This window comes from Anser cygnoides, chromosome 12 (genome assembly GCF_040182565.1).
Source record: "Anser cygnoides isolate HZ-2024a breed goose chromosome 12, Taihu_goose_T2T_genome, whole genome shotgun sequence".
Lineage (NCBI taxonomy): Eukaryota > Metazoa > Chordata > Aves > Anseriformes > Anatidae > Anser > Anser cygnoides.
The window spans coordinates 9,941,208-9,955,909 of NC_089884.1; the positions used below are offsets into that span (position 1 = coordinate 9,941,208).

The window sequence follows — 14,702 nt, forward strand, 5'->3', positions numbered from 1 at the left end:
TAATTTTCAGAAGCTAATGCTGCAGTCCATGTTCTGGGGTGGGTTTGGCCCCTCTGCCCTGATAACTGCAGTTTGAAGTGTCCGTGTGGCAGTTAAAGATCACCAAGTGCTCGCAGCGAGTTCTCTCTGCCTGTCTCACAAAGCAGGAACCAAAATAGCTGTGTCAGTTTAGATAGCCAGAGCTTGGTGGTTAAGAGAACTGAGTGCTGCAGTTAAATGAATAGAATTATAGAGCTTTGGTTAACATTTTAAATCATATTTGAACAAGTTATGAATTTGAAACACACCGTGGTTACTTAATTTGGATAAACTGGAATCTACCAAACCATCTCGATTAGTCTATATTTATGTACAGTCAAGTGGGTAAACATACTTTCAGATTTTTTTTTTCTTCAGTTAACTTTATAAATTTGAATGTTTCTGCCTAAAATCCTCACCCAAAAATACTCTGTTTGATTTTATGATTTATTTGGACCTGTCTTTCCTGGTGACTTTACTGTGTGTCACAGTCAAATTTTAGAAGATGAAATATAAAGTGGGGGTATTTTTCATTCTTTACTGTGTGGAAGAAGGGAAATCTGGGAGGCATCAGAACTGAAGATACTGTGCTGCTTTTATGCCACATGTAGCATTACTGATTGAAACCAAACTAAAAATGGGATTTTCAGTGACAGGACTTTAAAAATGCCATTTTTTTTATTCCAGGTCTTTTGCTGATGAACATTGTGAATATTTTAATGATGTTAATGCAAGATAGAGCCTTCATGAGCCAAAAAATAACAAGAAAGGCATATATAAAAATGCTAAACACAGACTTCAAGAGAACAGCTTTTCAGTAGGAAAAGAGGCTGAAAATAATAATAATAATAAAAAAAATAGAAATCATACAGGACTGTGTGGCAAACACTTGTTTTGTGCCAGCACCCAGGTACAACTTATGAATCATTGCTTACAGAATACCAGCAGGGTTACAGGATACTACTCAGGATCTGGCACTGGGTTCTCTGTGAGTTGTCCTTTAGCAGAAAGTGAGATGGCCTTGGATTAGGTCCCTGGGGCTTCACTTGTTCCTAGAGGGAGGGCCACGAGTTGTTCGGAGAAGTGCTGTGCCAAGGCAGTGAGGTCTGTTCTCATCTGCCGCAGGATCTGTGCCTGGAACCAGAGAGGGGGGAGATCACAGGGGTCATGTAGCTGGTTTATCGCCCTTGATCTTCATAGATCCAGCTATTTTGTGAAGTTGGGAAGAATTAACAGATAGTTCAGGTTAATCACTTAAGCATATAATGTGCTTCTTCATATACCACGTAATTCTGTTTGTTATTATTACCATATATTCATGTATACATTACTGTGGCACATAATGGTTTCAGTGGGATGCATGAGACCACACAGGCCTGAAATGCTGCTCTTAGTTTCTCTGAAGGGTTTTCAGACCCTGTTCTATCTCAGCTGCCCTCTATTTCCACTTCTACTTGATTGTGCTTCTAATATATATTAACTGTAATTTATTTCTATGTAAAAGAAATTTTAATGTCTTGTTTTTCTGCTGTTATTTTGCATCATTCTAGCTGCTACTGGTCTAAGATTTGTTTTAATTAAATGAGTACTTCTGTCACATATAGTACTTGGTATTTTTAGTAAGCCTAATTTACTGTTCCTTATGTATTGAAATGGAAACAGGAAATTTTATAATTTCTTTCCATTTTACGTACAGCCAGACCTGGAGTCTATCAATGCTGAAGGTAAAAGTCCACTTCAGCCAGCATGGTAGATTGGAAATGCACTGAATCGGGGTTATCAGTGTAGCAGTAGTACCACCTGTGGTTCTTGAGTTCCAGGTGGCTCCTGAGCAGTTCAGGCGACTGTTCCCTGCAGCAGCTATGTCATATAACCAGCAGCAGAGCTGCAGTCATGGGCCTCTGTCTATCCAGATCCTCATGAGGGGAGGGAATAAGGCTTAATGAAAGTAACAAGCAAATCCTGCTGAGGCCAGAAACACTTGGTCCCAGGTACCCAGGTCAACTACATCCTAATAGTCAGGGCGTTCTGGGATCCTGGAGGAACCACTGGAACCTCCCATTTATGAATCAATCCTAAAGCTTCACTTTTGCTTGGCTACCCAGCATCTGTGGTGTGTGTCCTGCAGTTCTCATGGAAGAATTTAATCTGGCACTCACAAGGAAAGGAACATTGATGTCCTATATTATGGGGAACTGAGCACAAAGCTCTCTAAAAATGGATATCATTTTGTTTCTTTTGGTTTCATTTCATCCTCGTATGATTTTCATTTTCCTTATTTCAATTGCCTTTCACTTAAAGTACCTTTTTTTTGTATTTTACTGTTGTAGCATGTCCTGTTTCTTTTTTTCTTTTGTTATCTCCTTCTTCTTCTTTTTCTCCTTTTTATCCCATTCAGTTTTTCTCTAGCTTTTGAGAAGTGGCAATGTTCACTTTTAATGCACTCTATTGGCCTCAGTACTTTTCATCGTATGGAAAATGTAAAACATGCAGTCTGATCCCGTTGTTCCAGTTATTTATTACTGGGGTAATAAAGCTTGTGCTTGGAGTTTCTTTTTGCTATATTAGATGCAGAGTGCATTTCACGGTCTAAATGACTAAGCACGTATAACCTAACACCCAGCTCCCCTCGCCTTTGAGTGTTCAGATGGAAAAGCAGAATTTGGGGTTAGAATTAACTGTATGTGATTCTGTCTCATCAGTGTTTGTTCAAGGTCGGATGTCATATTTTAAATAGCATTTATACTTTTTACATCAAATGAATGTTACCACTGAATTCCAGTTTTTGTTGTAGTTACTGTCTTACATTGGAATTTTTTCACTTTTGGTTAGGAATAATAGAAATGTTACGAACAGCCCAAAGACTGGATTAGCGGTGTGAGGTTTGGAAGAAAACATTGTTCTCAGCTTGGCTCTACATTGGAAGTCATGCATTTCTCCTCTTCTTACTTTTCAGCTCATCTGCACTGCCTCAAGTCTAATTAATCAGCCATTATGTGGGTGAAGTTATTTCTACAAAAACTGTGCAGAATCCACAAAGGTCTGTTCTTGCCAAGTTACATGAAGCATTACTCCTGCAGAAGCCTGAGTCTGGCTACCTCCCAAATACCTGGACTAAAAAAGAAATAGCAGTGTTATTTATTATTATTTTAATTACAGAACTGACAGACTAAGGCCAGTGGGAGAAGAGACAGAAGCAGCAGTAGGAAATGTGTTTTGGTTTGTTTGTTTGTCTGTTTGTTTGTTTTTAATTCAAGCAAGATAGAAACAGTTGCAGGAAAAATGAACAAAACACTTTTTCCTTACCCTACATTTTTTAGTATAGTGAAAATATGGTCTCAAGCCCTCCTCTCCACAGTCCGGTGATTTTACATATACTAGTGTGCGCTGAACATGTACAGACTAACCAGTTCAGCTTTAGGACTGTATGCACATATGCATTAGACCTTTTCATGTGTAGCATATGGTGTATCACATTATCTTACAACTATTATATAGTGGTATAAAAGTAGTCCACAGTTTGAACTGTACAAATGACTAGCAGTGGTGAAGCATTAGTTCCTCTGTCTGAAATTCCAATGAATGTCACATCCATGCTGAACACGCATTTGGACGTTCCCAAGGCAGGGCAGCACACCTCTTTGGCCAAGGAGCCATGCTTGTTCTCATAATTACTCTTGCATTTAACACAGCTGATATTTTTGACAGAGTAGCGATAGCCATGAATTGGGGCTGCAATAATGAGATGTGAGAAATATGAGCTTTGGAGTCAATAGAAATTGACATAGTGTAGAAAGCTCGCTTACTTTGTCAAGGGGGAATTGCAAACTGAAACCTAGTTAAACAGTTATATCTACAAAATTAATCATAAGTTGGTTCCTTTCACAGTAACTGTTTCCTCTCAGCTCTAGACCAGAAATTCTGAAGCTCACTGATAGGCACTGCAAAATAATATGGTACCATTTGCATTTTTCAGGTATAGCATAGAATAGGTAAATTTTAAATCTGTTGCTTGCAACATAAAGCAAATGCCTCTTTCTGAAACTCTTGTAAAAGAGTGCAAAAAATAACTTGGGATAAGAATAATTGGAAATGTGCTTCATCTTCCTGCTACTCTGAATTTCTCACTGCTTTGAGTAATCTCAAAAGCTTCCAGTACTTGATAAACCTCATGGCCAGCTGGGCCAAGTGAATCACTCCTCTGAAAAAAAAGAAGTTGCACAAGTGGCATATCTAGTTTCATTTTTGCCTGTGCGGTTCCATAGCTTCTTTTTGACAGAGTGCACCACACTATTAGTTAACTATCGTGTTACTATGTACTGGGGAGGATCATTCTGTCTGAATCTTAACTTCAAATTTGCACTGATTTTTAGTTTCTTGTATTCGGTTTTATTTCTTACCAATACCATAACCACTTGTGCTATACCATGCTACAGCTATAAGAGTCAGAATTTGGATACCACCTTAGTTTCCCCAGTCACTAGTGAACGCACTCAATAGCACGTAGTATATCTGATCAGCTGTTTGCTCCTATTGAATTTCAAGTTTGGAGTAAAATCAGAACATGACCTAAGATATTTCCATAATTATTTTATTTTATCACCCCCAATTCCTCTTTTTCAGTATTAAATTTGTCATGGCCAATGTGTGTGTGTGACACACATCGTCCATCCATGAGTGGAATGCTAAATATCCTGTTACAATTCCTGTGGGATGTGTACTCCTTCGTGTGGATTTCAGAGGCCCCTTACAAGACATGTCTAGAAGTCTGATACCATGAAAAAGCTTCTGAATTTACACATTGCAATAGACAGTTGGTTTAAAGAGTGGGCAAAGTAAATGGCTGGCTGGCTGTCCTGCTGAGAAGTACATAGTGGTAAGGAAGCAAATTGCAATGTAAGATTTATTGTTTACCAGCAGTAGCTCTTGGCAAGAGGAATGAATCTATTTACAATAACAAATTAAGGGAGTTGTACTGGGTCAGACTCAATTTACATTCAGTTTCCAGCAGCTGTCAGTAGCGGATATCTAAAGAAGAACAGACAATAAGAACATGATAAACACAGCTAAAACTCCCCCTGTACTCCTGCCAGGCTAAAACTATTCCTTTTGTTCAGAGGCCCTTGATGTATTTTTTCTACATACTTTTCTAATTGCCTTTTAATTCATGTAGGTTTTTGATACCCTGTAATACCCTCAGTTACTGTATAGTGAGGCAGAAAAAATGTTTTCCCTCATCTTCATACATGTGGTGATTTTATAGCTTCCTTCAGAAATTTTATCTCAGCGGAAGAACCTTGTGTATTCAGTCACTCATTGCATGAAAACAATCCCTACTTGCTCTTCTCTGTATATTTTCTATTTCTAATACATTTTTTAGAAGTTATGGGACAAGAAACATGGGTTATTCAAATTGCAGGTGAACGAGGACTTTTGAAGTGTTGAGAGATGCTTTCTGCTTTGTTTTTTAGTCCCGAGAACTCTGTCAACCACTTACTCTTTGTCAACTGAGCAGTGAGTAACATTTTCACGGGCCTACTGCAATTCTCTTTTATTGAGGAACTAATATTTAATAGTCAGGAAACTGGATAGAAAACAGACTAAAGCTACTCTTGGCAACCTGCAGAGCCCATTTCTTCCATATGTCTGCAGAGCATGGTCTTCCGGAGTTGCCTGTTAGCAGGCATCTTCCACTTAGTAATGCAGAAACGTTGCAAAAAGTTGCAGAAGGAAAAACATAGCTGTAAGGGAAAACTTCTCTGCAGCAAGAGATTACAGTGAGGGTGCCAGGAGCACAGCAGATTGCAGCAGTGATGAGGCAGTGGTTATGTTTCAACACATTACAGAGATATCAAAGGAAAGAAGATTTGGAAAGAAGGGGACTGAAAATCTGGATTATATCTAAGTAATAAATAATCACAGTTAAATAGTTGTGTTACAGATGCTTCCATGAATATGGCAGGTGAACAAGGAAAAGTCTCCTTGCAATGGAAACCCAAAACTAGGAGAAGGCCTGTGGTTCTCTGAGGAAATAAACAACATGCTTGCAGTGCTAAGAGGCACATAGATCTGTCACTGAGGAAAGGCAGGGGTAAGGCAGAAGCACAATTTATAATGTTAGTGACAGTATAAAGTATAAAACTTTAACTGTGCCGCCCTCTTCTGTGTTTTAGATACGGGAAAAGGACGGGGATTTTTAAATCTATCTTTTCTTACACAGAGAACTTTAGTTTTGTGTCCAAATGTGCATTTACAATGCTTAGAATAGCTGCATCTTTTATAAGGCTCCTGGTAGTGACTGATGGTGACGGAATTGAAACATTGCTGTCCTTTTGCTTTAGGTGATGAAGTCTGATCTTGTTTCCCATGTAGGGAAAACTCTATTCCCCTTTCATTTCAAGAAATAAAAAAGCTTGAAGCCAAGACAAAAACTGACACTCACGGGGGAGACTTACAGATTCGAATTAGAAAGGCTGTACACTTCTTTATAACCCAGTGCAGAATTTATGGTTGTCTTCTTCTGTGGTGAGTGATGTCATGGAATCATTCATGTAAGATATGTAGGCATTTGGGCGTGAGAGATGTTAGCAACTGTTCCAGGAGAAACCCAGAATTTGTCTGGTTGGAATGTGCTGAGTTTGGCAAATTCCACATTTGCGTAACAACAGTAATAGGCATCTCTGCTTCTTGAAAATGTCTCATGTCCTGCTTTGCCTCTGCTGCTATTTATGATATTATGATGAAGACCTCCAAAATTCTTATTGTAGAGATATAATGGAATTGTATAGATTTCATTATTTTCACTTTAACTTATCAAAATTCTTTCTGATTTCGTTCTTGAAAAAGAATGTAATAATAATGATATGATTCATTATCTACCAGTTTCTCTCCAAAAAGTATAAGATGATCAAGATCCAGGCTCATGATAAACTACAAACAAGCACAAATGTAGACTGAGATAACAGAATGATACAAAATGTGTACTCTATATAAAGAGGATTATAGGACACTACAGACATGAAAAACATTATTTTATAAAGGAAATGACACATCCCAAATGTAGACCTTAATTTTAAAGCTAGCACAAACCAGAGTAAAATGAATCAAAACTTCAGTGATAGAACTCTGTCCTAAAGCTAAAACTGCAGAATCTTGTCTTTCATCAAGAATATTCTACACCCAAACCAGTTGAAGTGAAGCAGATAAGATTTTTTTTTCCCATTCATCTTATTACTCACAGAATCAATACTTCGGTACCACATCTAGTGAATACCATGTCATCAAATCTTTGGAGAGGCAGCGGTATGCTGAGCTGCTGATCACATGGGGGAAGTGCCAGGGAGTTATTGCTCATGCTCTCAATCTCTGCATGTCTCATGCTTGGGGGCAGAGCTCCCTGTCAGAGATTTCTTTGACAGGCATATTACAATGTAAATCTTGGGGCCTTAGGCATTTAAAATTGTCTTTCTTAATTTTCCAAATCATCAAAGCTACCTATATTCGAAGAAGGACTCAGTAATCAACACATTCTCTGGTGGTAATGAAATTCAGCAAATTCTTTGCCTTTCATGGCATTTTTCCTGGTTTACAGTTTTGGAAATGAGATCAGAATCAGGCCTTGACAGTCTTTCCCTTTCTCTACACTTACTCACAGCAATAATTAACATTAACCAGGCAAACACTTCCTTGTCATCAGAGTCTTACGTCAAAAGCATTGGGTCTGTGATTTCACTGCCTGCTCATGCACCCAGGGCTGTGAGGGAGAAATGCTCTTTATTCAGCAGTTAATGTCAAAAAGAATATGATGAATACAGTAAATTGCATTTCTTCAAAGGCTCTTTCTTTTCACACTCACTCTGCCCTCTGCATAATCCTTTCATAATCTCTACCAAAGAAAGGGCTATATATTTGCATTACTCCTCTGCTCGAGCACATCAGCACCACCAGAATCATTCAGATGAATCTACAGCCTTCTAAGGTAACAGCAGCACGTAGCTAGGCAACAAAAAAAGAATATAGTATTTTTTCAGGAAGGAGGGCTTTTCTAGATGATCTCATACAGATGCAGTGCTTTTTGCCTTATAAGAAGAAAACTGTTCATTGGAGAAATGAGTCTGTTATCCTGTCATCGTCAAGTCATATCGATATATAGGCTTCCCTTGATGAGCGCTGAAAGAAAATAACAAGGCATCATATAATGTACTTATTTATTTCTCTGTATTTATTACATATTTGTAATTTGATTTACAAAAGCTGAAAGCCACAAATGATTTTATGGCAGATTTCATTAACCATCATCCTAATTAAAACGGAATGCTTCAATAATTACCAAGTCAGCTGAAATAAATTGTATCTCAGTTCAGCGCAAATTGTGTCAGCGTTGAAGAGATTTTGTAAGTGGAAAAGGCATTCTGTTATATGTACAGTCCATCACTGTATGTAGTGATGGAGTGCTTGTGAGTGGTGCACACTGATTTTATGAATCTGAACAGATTCAGCTGAGTCAAAACCAAAAAATTGATCTGGGCTAACGGGTACAGCACAGGCACCGGATGCCTTTGTACCCCAGGCAGAGAAGCAGGCTGAGTAGCTCCCATCTGACAGGTACAGTCTGGCTCACAGAGGACTTAGGAGGTGCCAAGACAGTTTCTGCTGTGTTGTGGCAGGAGGAACTCAGGTTCTGGATAAAGACATTTGCCCCTGTTTCTCAGTGGGGTTTGTGCTGGTAGGGTCTCAGGACAGCCACTGACCCATGTGAAATCGTAGCACCATCTACTGGGGTAAGGCTAACCTGAGCATCATCGCAATCCACGATCACATCTGATGTGGCAAGTGGACATCACTTTCAGCTATCCCGTTTCCAATTTCTACATCACACTAATTTGACAATTTGTCTGTACTGTAATTTTATTTACTTGCAGAGCTGTCAAATCTTGTTTTACAGTCTGAGTGCAGCAGTGCAGCCTGCATGGCTGGGACAGGTCATACAAAGCAGTGTCACGAGACCCAACAAGTGCCAGGAAAACATTCTCCATGGAGCAGGGAGGTCCCTCTCAAATTGTCCATGTTTGTGAAAGAACATGATCTGTACATTGCAGTTTTTGTGGCACATATTTTTTCTGGTACAGGCCTCAATGTAGCTGATCAGAGAGACATTACATCACAGTCTTGGCAGCTTTCATGTATGCATTTCCTCTCTTTGGCATGTTATTTTATTTGTATATTCCAGAGCCTGTTCTGTGGGATCATTTCCATTCTCCCCAGCTGGACTGAGCCACAATTCATACTATGTTGTCTCTTTCATCTTGTCATTCTTTGTGGTGTAACAGGGATTGCCCAGTTAGGCATGCAAGCCAAAAAAGACACAACTTACTTGCAGCCAGTGAAAGACTCAAACAACTTTTAAGAGGATAAAGACTGGATGTCAGGAGAAGGCATGCCATCTTCATAATGTTCATAACAAAGTTTCTGCAGTTTTAAAGATTAGTAAAGTATGTTGCAAGTATTAAACTAGTGTGATATATTAGCAGGTGTGTATACAATCTGCATCTAAACCGTAGTGTTTATTTATTGAGAAAAAAAAAAAAAAAGGAAAATTATTAATTGTATGACCTGTTAACTGCTTGAGTACATCTGTGGAGCTAAATGTTTAGACTGTAGATGAACTGAAATGTGTACATGCAAATGGCAATGGCATATGCATTTGAAATAAAGCTTTTGAGACTGAGGTTAAAGCTAATAAAACGTTTACTTCTTGTTTGCAAAATAAAATGAACTCTCCATTTTTTTGCTAGGGATGGTCCAATATTCTTCTTGCCAACAAAAATAAATATATGACAAGACTTCATCAGTTATACGCTAAAAATATAATCCAGAGTATAACCTCAATTAAAGCTGTCAGTTTGCAGGATCAGACCCAGAATGGTGAGTTTGAAGGGAAAGGGAAGACGTTTTTTAAATAACAGATCCTATTTTAAGCTCCTAGTCAATTTTTGTCAATAGTAATAATCATTAATAAACTAGAATTTGACAGGCTTTTTTCATTATTGACTTATGTCTTCCAAAAAAACAAAAATGTCCAAAATGTATTGCTATGAAAACAAGTCAGTACAAATTTGTACAGAAACAATTTGTGTGACTCATTCCTAATCATTACCTTCTGTCCACCTCAAAAATAATTGTGTACTTAAAAAAGTTGGCTGCAATGTTAGTAAAACTATTTATTTTCAGATTTTTGGTAGTAAAACTAGTTTTGTTCTATTAAAACAGGGGAAAATTGAATATGTTGGCATTTACTGGTTTTCCCTGCAAGCGTTTCAGATGATGTGGATGATTTATTTGTCAGAGTGACAAAAACAAATATTGCTACTTAGGTACCTTCACAATCCTTAGACAGGGCATGTGCCAACTCTTCCATTAGCAAAAGTGTAGAGAAATAAAGCTGCCAGGCATCCTGGGGTTAAGCAAATTGCTGACAATGTACTGAGGTTATTTTGGTCAGAGACATGTGTGACACATCAGATGGGAACCCAGATGAAACTAATTTGGGTAGATCAGGAAAAAAATTGCTATGATAAACCATCATCCCAAAGCTACATGAAAATAATGGAGAGAACCATATCCAGATGAGAGAGTTTGGCAGTCTTGGAAGACTTGTTGCTTGGGTCTTCCTGCTTGGCCCAGTGTGGGCACAGCTGCCGTCCACGCTCTCTTTGGCCGCAGTAGTTATGGTTTTGGCAAAGTGTGCATCTCCCTTTGTCAAAGTAAAGCATTAGTTTTACAAAGATACTTGTCCTCTTGCTCCTCTTTTCTCTGGCTGCTGTTTGTGAGGAAGGGGCTTGGATTTATCTACAGTGGGACAGCAAAGGCTTTCCTGTTACCTGCTGCAGTATGAGGGCACTTGGGATGGGCTGTGTAACAGCCCTGCAAGAGAGGATAGAGGGAACAGAAATCCAGGGTGAAGCTCATAGCTTGTTTCACATTGCTGTATCACCCTTCCTGACATTACCACCACACAGGGCACAGAAGGGTGGGAGATGCCTAGCATGAAGTCATGGAAGCTAACTCAGTTCCCCTCCAAGTGGGAGGTCACAGCCCCTAGCAAGCAGCTCTAGAAACTCGTGGATCTATCTCCATGTTGCCACAGCCTGAGGCTGGGGACATTCCCAGATATGGGTAGCACAGTGAGGTGTTGTACGGCCCTGCCATTTTCTTATCTTTCTCTTTTCCTCCCAAAGCTACAGGGCAGCAGCTGCTCCCGATTCCCATGTTACATTTATTCCACAGACATGATGGAAATTATCTTCTGCCCTGTTCTCTCCCTCCAACCCTGTGCATGGAGCTGAGCTTAAGGCAGGAGCCAGGGACTATTAACTTGTAAAGAGCACATCTTTGGCATCTGAATCTTGTGTGTGCCGCAGTAAGATGCTGAAAAGCACCAAAACGGATGAGACAACTGGCAAATTACTCAGTGATCCTGATGAGTGTGTGGAATGAAGCTGGGACAGCAGGGCTTCCAACCATCCAAACAACCAGGATGTTTTTACCACTGCAGACAGGGCTGTTCCTTTCAACCACAAAGTAAAGTTAAACAATGGAGATAACCTGCCACAGGATGCAAAAGTTCTTTATAGGTAAGACATGAAGTAAGAAGTACATGAACAGATAATAAAAAGTACACAAGAAAGTTATAGAACTTGGCAGCATATATATTCTGCAACTACTGAAGTGCGCTGAACAAAATGAGGGCTCTTTGCTACTTGTATGTTTGGTAAAAATGTTTCGTATTTTCAGTATCTCATGCAAGGAAAAAAGGTTTTATATGCTTTCTGTTAAATGTTGCTGGCAAATGGTTGTGAGGCACACCAGCAGACTTAGATACACAGGTAATAGCCTCAATTTCCTGTTTTTTTCTCTTTGTTGATACTTTCCATAGTAACATTTGAAAGATTTTGCTATAAACATTACTTTTGTTTAAGGAAAAAAGTTGAGTCTGCCACTAGTTCAGTCTGTATTTATGCCAAACTGCATTTCATAAGGGAGAGAAAAGTGGTATAGTTATCTGCTTGACAGGCTACAGGGAAATGTTTTTAACAGCTATTAAAAAGAAAAAATTGTAAAACATGTAGTTTAAAATTCAGTGCTCCAGGGGAGATTCTTATCAAAGCACTTTATTGATGTAAACACATCAATCTTGAGCATGACTGGAAGACCAAAATAACATTTTATTTTTTTAACTAACTGTTCCCAGTGTGTAGTACACATTGCTCCATGCAAGGAACAGGGGAAATATTGTCCACTTAAGTGCAAAGTTCTTCCTGTCACTTCTATGGACAGTTCAGTTGCATCTCTGGATACAAAGCTGCTGAAATGCTTTCTAGCTGCTCATAATGAAACTGGGGGATGAAGAGTCTTCAGATGTTTCAGATCACTGGTACCAGACAGCAGTGACAGTATGAGAGCAGCTAGAAAGTCTTGTTTCCTCTCAGGGAGCAGGATTGTGCATGCAGGCCCGAGTACGTGCAGACTGGCAGAGCCCAAGATGCACGAACTGTGTCGGTCTGCTGGCTCAAACACATGGCAGGTTACTCTAGTGCACAACAGAGCCAGCGGCCCTAGGGAGCTCTTGTCACAGTGTTTGCAGATTGAGAGTAACATGTGCCATTCAGCCACTCCTGGAGGACTCTGCCTACAGCCTAGGAATGTGAAACATGTCTGCTTCTGGCATTCTTCCTGGACTTGAATGAGGCTGTTTGTATTCAACACAGCTGCTCTAAAGGGTCATATTTTCTGATGGAATGTGTCTCATTACAAAGCATTCCAGAGACTAAATTTAGGGATAGGGTTTTTTTTGGGGGGTGGGAGGAAAAGAAGTCTGAAAATAAATACTTGTAACAGATTAATGCTTTGTCTCCCACTTACTCTCCATACAGCAGGAGCCAGCTAATGATCATTAAAACCAGGGAATGGAAGATTTTTGCTGAAACTGGCAGTGCATTATCATTCAGCAAGAATTCAAGCTGAGGGAGCCCCCTACAGGAAGAGCTGTGATCTCAAGCAAAGGAACTGGTTTGTCCTTTCTGTTGTTGCTATCATCTCATAAATGTAACATCCACATCATTTAAAGAAACATGCCAGATCCAAAGTTATCGACCTCTCCATTCTTAAGTAGCAGATATCAGACTTCTTCTTTGATACTACACGGTAGAGTCCCTTTATTGAAAAGTCACCCCCCAACTATGCACTATAAACAACCACATACCATTGCTTCTCTGAAAAGGTAAGCGGTGAAAAGTACACCCCTAGGGTTAGTTACTGTGTATAACGTGACTTGTGAGGCAAGTGCTAACATCCCAGTAAATTATTTAATATTATTATTATGTAGTGGTGAAGGCTAAGCAACAGAGATTCAATAAAACATAATTTACTGATTCCTTCTGTTTGATGTGCAGGTTGAAGCAATCTGTATGCAGCTTACTCGTCCTTCTATTCCCCTCTCCCCCCATAATGTTCCATTTCTGTCCTCCCCAAAATCTGGGAGGGCAACATTCATTTTCTGTTAAAAACAAACAAAACAAACAAAAATAAACAAAACCACAAACAATCAAAAAACACAAACAGATCAAACAAGCATATTGCCTGTGTGTTGCCTGCATGCATTGCCATGGTTGAAGTTTTCATTTGTGGTGCAAAGGCTGGCAGCATCAGGACTAATCATTTCAGTGATTTGGCAAGAGAGGTGGACAGGAAAGAATATTAACAGCTGGGTCATTCTGCTACTTTCCCATTATTAATACCACATAAATATTGTCTTTATTTACAGTTTCATTCAAATGTCCAAGGAAGTGCTGATCATTCAAAGGATGCTAAGCCAAATGATCAGATTAAAGCTGCTGCAGAGCTGGCCTTCTGTAGAAGCCCTGTGCAAACTGGGTGAGTCACTTCTAAAACTGGAAGATATGGATTTATTTCTATTATATTTTGCTGTCTGACTTTCTCCCTTGTACTTGAATCACCACGGCTTCAGTTTTGTCAGCTGCTCAACACAGACTAGCCTGGTCTACCAGGCTTTGGTTTACATAATGTTCATAAGGTTTACCCTTTTTAAAATAGCATCCGAGATCCTCCAAGAGAAAATACTGAAATGTAAAGCATTACCACCACACATCTACTTTTTAAAAAAGAAGTATACTAGTTGCTCTTTAGATAATTGATGATGATGAAGATACTGAATAATTGATATGTAGTATTGCATGTTTGCACCAAAATACAGGATTGTTAAAGGCTGTTATATTTCCCCATGGACCAGGTTGGAAACAACTCTTGCAAAAGTTTTAATTAATAATGGAATTCTATCTTAATGAATTTCTATATTGTCAGTTTCTACCAAAAGACAACAGTTTAGTAAGCACCATGTCTCCTAGAACAGAAAGGGAAGCATAGGCTAGGTATTAATGCTAAACCTGAATATGTTTAAAGCAAAGCTTCTGATTTAGCTGGAACGTTACCAGGAAAGACTTTCAGCATTGAATAGCTGGACTGTCTGTACTGAAAAATATGAATGACTCCCTCCTGTCAGGTGTAAGGGAGTGACAGGTGAAGAAAACCAAATCAAACCAAACCCAAAACAAAAATTCAAAGATACTTGGTACTCATAGATAACGGTATTTGCCATAAGTAATGAA

At 39.1% G+C, this 14,702-nt stretch overlaps 2 long non-coding RNA genes across 3 annotated transcripts in view; both read left to right on the top strand.

The window, feature by feature from the left end:
- The window catches only part of LOC125183355 (uncharacterized), a 57,541-nt gene extending 56,646 nt beyond the window's left edge, over positions 1-895 (top strand). For both annotated transcript variants that reach the window (XR_007165207.2, XR_007165206.2), the window contains one exon: positions 706-895. This is a non-coding gene — a long non-coding RNA (uncharacterized lncRNA). The remainder of the gene's footprint in view (positions 1-705) is intronic.
- A 10,532-nt stretch (positions 896-11,427) lies between these two features.
- Positions 11,428-14,384, top strand: LOC125183356 (uncharacterized). The gene is made up of 3 exons (XR_007165211.2): positions 11,428-11,651; positions 12,951-13,086; positions 13,841-14,384. It is a non-coding gene; the product is annotated as an uncharacterized lncRNA (long non-coding RNA).
- Positions 14,385-14,702: the final 318 nt, after the last annotated feature.